This window comes from Vigna umbellata, chromosome 6 (genome assembly GCF_029865625.1).
Source record: "Vigna umbellata cultivar VRB3 chromosome 6, Vumbellata_1.0, whole genome shotgun sequence".
Lineage (NCBI taxonomy): Eukaryota > Viridiplantae > Streptophyta > Magnoliopsida > Fabales > Fabaceae > Vigna > Vigna umbellata.
The window spans coordinates 31,455,337-31,461,778 of record NC_142170.1 but is presented as its reverse complement, the minus strand read 5'-3'; positions in this window follow the sequence as shown (position 1 = coordinate 31,461,778).

Below are 6,442 nucleotides of genomic sequence, written 5' to 3'. Positions count from 1 at the left end.
GCACATTCCATTCTTTTATTGAAGCTGCACGTTGAAGAAGGAATGGCTCCAAAGCATGCGTCCAGGAAAGACCATGCACGCTGCTTGGAAGGCTATAGGATAATGTGATGCTGGAATAAGAAACATGGTGGTTAATGGATGAAGAGTTGTCACGTGGAGAAGAGGACAACAGCAAGGAGAGCATTAAATGACTGAATTTGCCACTAAACTTTGTCCCTGCACGTGCATTGTATGAGTATGGAGAGAAGAGGGCTTGGTCCAGCATGAAGAGAGTGCTCATGGTGCTGCCACAAGCTTTGACGTCCAGCTAAGGCATGCCACGACCTCCACCATTTATTCTTTATTCAACAAAGCTGCACTCCACATGGTCACGGCAGCAAAGCATCCAATAATGGGCATGATGGGCAGCAGCACGTTGGAGTCCAACAAGTCCTTCAATTATTATTTTTAAGTTGGCTTGGAACAAGTAATCACACGGCTGGATGGAGAGAAAGCACACATACACGGCTCATCCTCATGCCAAATAATGTGGATCCATGATGTTTTGAAAGAAAGTGAGCACGACACATGGGAGGAAGAATGGTGTGATGAATTATTAAAGTATAATGCAATTTCTAGAAGAATGTAGAAGCTCCTTAGATAGAGGAATTGAAATGTAATATAAATTATAGAATGTTGTAGAAAATCCTAAGATAAGAAGAAATAATCAAGAAAATTCTACATAGGTAGAAAGTCTAGAACTTTCTACATAAGTTCTAGCTAGAATTTTCTAGAATAGTCATGAAAGAGAGATGAGGTCTATAAATACCCATGTGTACTATCATTTGAGGTATGAAGCCAACATCTACCATTTGTATGAATCAACATCTACTACAACTAAAGACAACTACAACACTTCTTTCAACTAATACTTCTACATTCTACTATCTCTACATTTTCTCTACCACATCAACTACTCTTTTCACAACCTTAAAATACTAACAGTGGTACCAGAGCTAATTTTGGTCATCTACTGGGCATAGATAAAATTTTCAACTACCTCAAACAAAACTATAACTCATTCTACTACTCCCAAATATATTCTCAACAATGGCTACTACTAATCAAACATCATCAATTCTAGTACCTATTTTCAAAGGAGAAAATTATGATTTCTGGAGTGCCAAATGAAGACATTCTTCCGTTCTCAAGATTTATGGGACATCATAGAAGAAGGATTCCCTATTCCAGAAGACACTTTCAGTCTTACTACAGCTCAAAAGAAGGAGTTGAAGGAAAACAAGCAAAAAGATTCAAGGGCTTTATTTGTTCTTCAACAAGCAATTGATGACACAATTTTTCCAAGGATAATTGGTGCCACAAGTGCAAAACAAGCTTGGAACACAATACAAGAGGAGTTTCAAGGAAGTGACGAGGTACGCAATGTTAAACTTCATTCTCTAAGACGAGAGTTTGAATTATTAAGAATGAAAGAATCTGAGACTATTAAAGACTACTATTCTAGAATAAAAGAAATAGTTAGTCAAATGAGAGCTTATGGGGAAAATATTCTTGACAAAAAGATCGTAGAGAAAATTTTAATTTCTATTCCCCAAAAATATGATGCAATCGCAACCACAATTGAACAAACAAAAGATTTGCCTACATTGTCAGTCACACAACTAATGGGCTCTCTTGAAGCTTATGAACAAAGATTGAAAAGGCATGAAGAAGACTCAGTTGAAAATGCCTTTCAATCAAAACTAAAATTACGGTCTCAGAATAGAGAATATGAAGGAAATAAAAGTAGAGAAGAAATTTCTAGAAATAAAGAAAATCCTACAAGCTTCTCTAAGACTCGTCAAGAAAAATATCCTCCATGTGGCATATGTAAAAAGACAAGTCACTTGGAAAAAGATTGTTGGCATCATGGAAGACCTCAATGCCACTATTGCAAGAAATTTGGTCACGTAGAAAAGTATTGTCGTAACAAAAATAAGCATCAAGCAAACTTTGCGGAAGAAGATAACCAAGAGAAACTCTTATTCTACACCAATCAAGAATCTTCTGGTAGAGAAGGAAGTTGGTACTTGGATAGTGGATGCAGCAATCACATGGCGAAAGATCAAAGCATCTTCAAAGACATTGATAAATTTGTCAATGTCAAAGTTCGGCTAGGAAATAACACCACAGTGGAGTTTTGAGGCAAAGGAATTGTCATGGTGGAGACAAAGAAAGGTACTAAATTCATCAAAGACGTTTTACTAGTTCCAAATCTTAAAGAAAATCTTTTAAGTATTGGCCAAATGATGGAGAATCGATATTCTCTTCATTTTGAGAAAGATACATGCAAAATTTATGATAGTAAAATGATAGAAATTGGCCAAGTAAAAATGGAGAAGAGAAATAGAAGCTTTCCTATAAGCTTCAAACCTGGAACTAATATTGCCATGAAGGTAGAAGTTGATGACTCATGGCTTTGGCATAGGAGATTTGGCCACTTCAACACACATGCCTTAAAGCTTCTATATACGAAAAACATGATGAGAGATCTTCCATGCTTAAAGGAGAATAATGAATCACGTGAAGGATGTCTCCTCGGAAAACAACATCGATTACCATTCTCGACAGACAAAGCATGGAGAGAAAAAGACTTATTGGAGTTGATTCATACCGATGTTTGCGGACCGATGAGAACACCTTCACATCATAACAACAAGTATTTCATCCTCTTCATCGATGACTTCTCTAGAATGACATGGGTCTATTTCTTAAAGGAAAAGTCAGAAGTTTTTGGAGTATTCAAGAAATTCAAGGCCCTTGTTGAGAAGCAAAGTGGAAAACAGCTAAAAGTACTTAGAAGTGATCGTGGCAAGGAGTACACATCTCACGAGTTTGAAAAATTCTATGAAGATGAAGGCATAGAGCAACAACTTATAGTCGCATATACTCCACAACAAAATGGCGTGTCAGAGAGAAAGAATCGCACAGTTATGGAGATGGCAAGATCAATGCTGAAAGAGAAAAGTATGCCTAACACTTTCTTGGCTGAAGCAGTTTACAGTGCAGTTTATATTCTAAACAGATGTCCAACTAAAGCAGTCCAAGACAAGACTCCTATAGAAGCTTGGAGTGGGAGAAATCCATCGGCTAAAACACCTACGAGTATTTGGGTCTATTTGCTACATACATGTTCTTGATCAAAGGAGGCACAAGCTTGAAGACAAAACTATACGAGGAATATTTTTGGGATATAGCACACAGTCAAAAGGCTATGGAGTTTACAACATACAAATAAAAAAGCTCATCATTAGTCGAGATGTTGAAGTTGATGAAAATGCTTCTTGGAATTGGGAAGAAAAAAGTTGTTAAAAGCAACATTCTACTTCCAGTGCAACAATCTCAAGAAGGAACTCAAGAAGAGGAAGAAAATTCAGGTACGCTTTCTCCACCTCCACAACAAGATTCTTCACCTGAATCTAGTCCAAGAAAAGTAAGATCTTTGGTAGACATATATGAAACTTGCAATATGGCCATGATTGAGCCTAACTATTATGAAGAAGCATCAAAGCAAGAAGTATGGGTCAAGGCTACGGAAGAAGAGATTAAAATGATTGAGAAGAATAACACTTGGGAACTCGTAAATTTCCCTCATGGAAAAGACATCATTGGAGTCAAATGGATATATAAAACAAAGCTCAATCCTGATGGAACTATACAAAAGCATAAAGCAAGATTGGTTGCCAAAGGCTACTCACAACAACCAGGAATAGACTACAATGAGACATTTGCTCCAATTGCTCGCTTAGATACAATTAGAGTTTTAATAGCTCTTGCAGCACAAAAAGGATGGAACATCTATCAATTGGATGTCAAGTCAGCCTTTCTAAATGGGGTGCTCGAAGAAGAGATTTATGTTGAACAACCACAGGGCTTCATCGACAAAGGCAATGAAGGCAAAGTACTAAGACTTAAAAAAACATTATATGGCATGAAGCAAGCTCCTCGAGCATGGTATAGCAAGATTGATAAATACTTCTTCGATCAAGGATTCAGGAGGAGCAAGAGTGAGCCAACACTATATATTAAGGCACAAGGTCAGTACCATCTCATTGTCTCTATATATGTTGATGATCTTATCTATATAGGAAACAATATAGAGATGATGATAGAATTTAAAGAAGACATGATGAAGACATTTGAAATGACTGACCTTGGCTTGATGAACTATTTCCTCGGCATAGAGGTGAAACAAGAAAAGGAAGGTATATTTATCTCTCAAAAGAAATATATTGAAGCTCTATTAAAGAAGTTCAAGATGAATGGTTGTAAACCTGTCACTACTCCACTGGTGGTAAACGAGAAGCTATAGAAGTTTAATTGGAAGTCTTCTCTATCTCACAGCCACACGACCAGACATTATGTATGCTACAAGTCTTCTATCAAGATTCATGCAAAACCCAAGTCAGATTCATTATGGAGTAGGAAAAAGAATTTTAAGATATCTACAAGGCACAAAGGAGTTTGGTATATGGTACAAAACCGTGACTAACTCAAGGATGATTGGCTACACAGATAGTGATTGGGCAGGATCAGTGGACGACATGAAGAGTACGTCAAGATATGATTTCTCACTAGGATCGGGTATTTTATCTTGGGCATCAAAGAAGCAAGCAACCGTGGCACAATCAACAGCAGAAGTAGAGTATGTAGCAGCTGCTAAAACCACAAGTCAAGCAATATGGCAATGAAGAATACTTGAAGAAATGGGTGAACCACAAGCTAGACCAACTATTATCTATTGCGACAACAAGTCGGCAATAGCAATAGCAAAAAATCCAGTCCATCATCAAAGAACAAAACACATAGCCATTAAATATCACTTCATTCGAGATGAAGAGACATCTAAACAAATACTACTCGAGTACTGCCCAACAGAAGACCAAATTGCAGATATATTTACAAAGGCATTACCAAGACCAAGATTTGAACTACTGCGCATAATGCTTGGAGTTACCGAATTTGCATTAAGGAGGAGTATTAAAGCATAATGCAATTTCTAGAAGAATGTAGAAGCTCCTTAGATAGAGGAATTGAAATGTAATATAAATTCTAGAATATTGTAGAAAATTCTAAGATAGGAAGAAAAATCAAGAATATTCTACATAGGTAAAAATCTAGAACATTCCACATAAGTTGTGGCTAAAATGTTCTAGAATAATCTATGGGTCTATAAATACCCACAACATCTACCATTTGTAAGAAGCCAACATCTACTACAACTAAAGACAACTACAACACTTCTTTCAACTACTACTTCTACATTCTACTATCTCTACATTTTCTCTACCACATCAACTACTCCTTTCACAACCTTAAAATACTAACAGTTTTTGGTACGTCCAGGAGCATAAAATATGGTGATAAGCAAGTCAAAAAAGGGTGCTAGGAGACAAAACTTCATGGATTGAAGTGTGCAGCACCATTCTTTTTCTAAAAAAATTGGGTGATTGGTGACATCAGAACACTAGAGGACCGTGAGCTGAGGAAGATAAAGGGATGACCAGCTGAAGGAGTAGAAGTAGACAGTAGGAGTAGGAGTAGAGTAGAGAGCAATCCCATTTTCTGTTCTGAGTAATTTTCCCTCCTTCCCTTTTGGGGAGGTTTGGGGTTCCTTTTTCATTTTCCAGTAATGAGTCTGATTTGATGTTGATTGTAATTTCTTCTTTGCTGTAATGAACTTCGATTTAATTTACAGTTTGATTTCAATTTCCACTTCTCAACTTTGTTTTAGTGTTCAATTTAATTTTTGCGCAATTTAAATTCTACTGTATTATGATTTCTGCGATTTAAGTTTTTGCTGATGTTTTTACTTTGCTGATGATCATTTCATTTTCTCTGATGCACTTTAAATTTCATTTTTTACTATTCTACTGCCAAATTCCCAGTTTCTGTTTTTAATGTTTTCCAATCTATTGCTTTCTGAATTTACGTTTTCTGAACTTACTGTTCCCGCATTTTATTATCAAAATCTGATGAAGTCTGCGTTTTAACTGTTTTGCACATTTACTGTTCCTGCATTTTATTTTCAAATCCCAATGAATTTTGCGTTCTTTTGGTTTGCTGTATTTTACTGTTTGGTTTTTACTATTTTAAATTTATTTCAACGTTAATTTCATTTTACTGTGTCAATTATGTTTTTACAGTTTTAAATTTATTTTTACTACAATTTAATTTTCTGTCCAAAAACACCTTCAACCCCCCCCCCCCACTTTGTGTTTTGATCTGAGACTGAACCACACAATTTGGTCCTTGAGAGACAACCTAGGAGTCACTTCCTAGTAAAATATACTGCATTCTTATTTGCAATATTTTTTGTGCGAGGTGCGACCCTTGTCAGACCATCACAGCTGGAAGGATGAATTAGTGATGATGATGCTCAATCCAAGTTTGTTGATTGTTG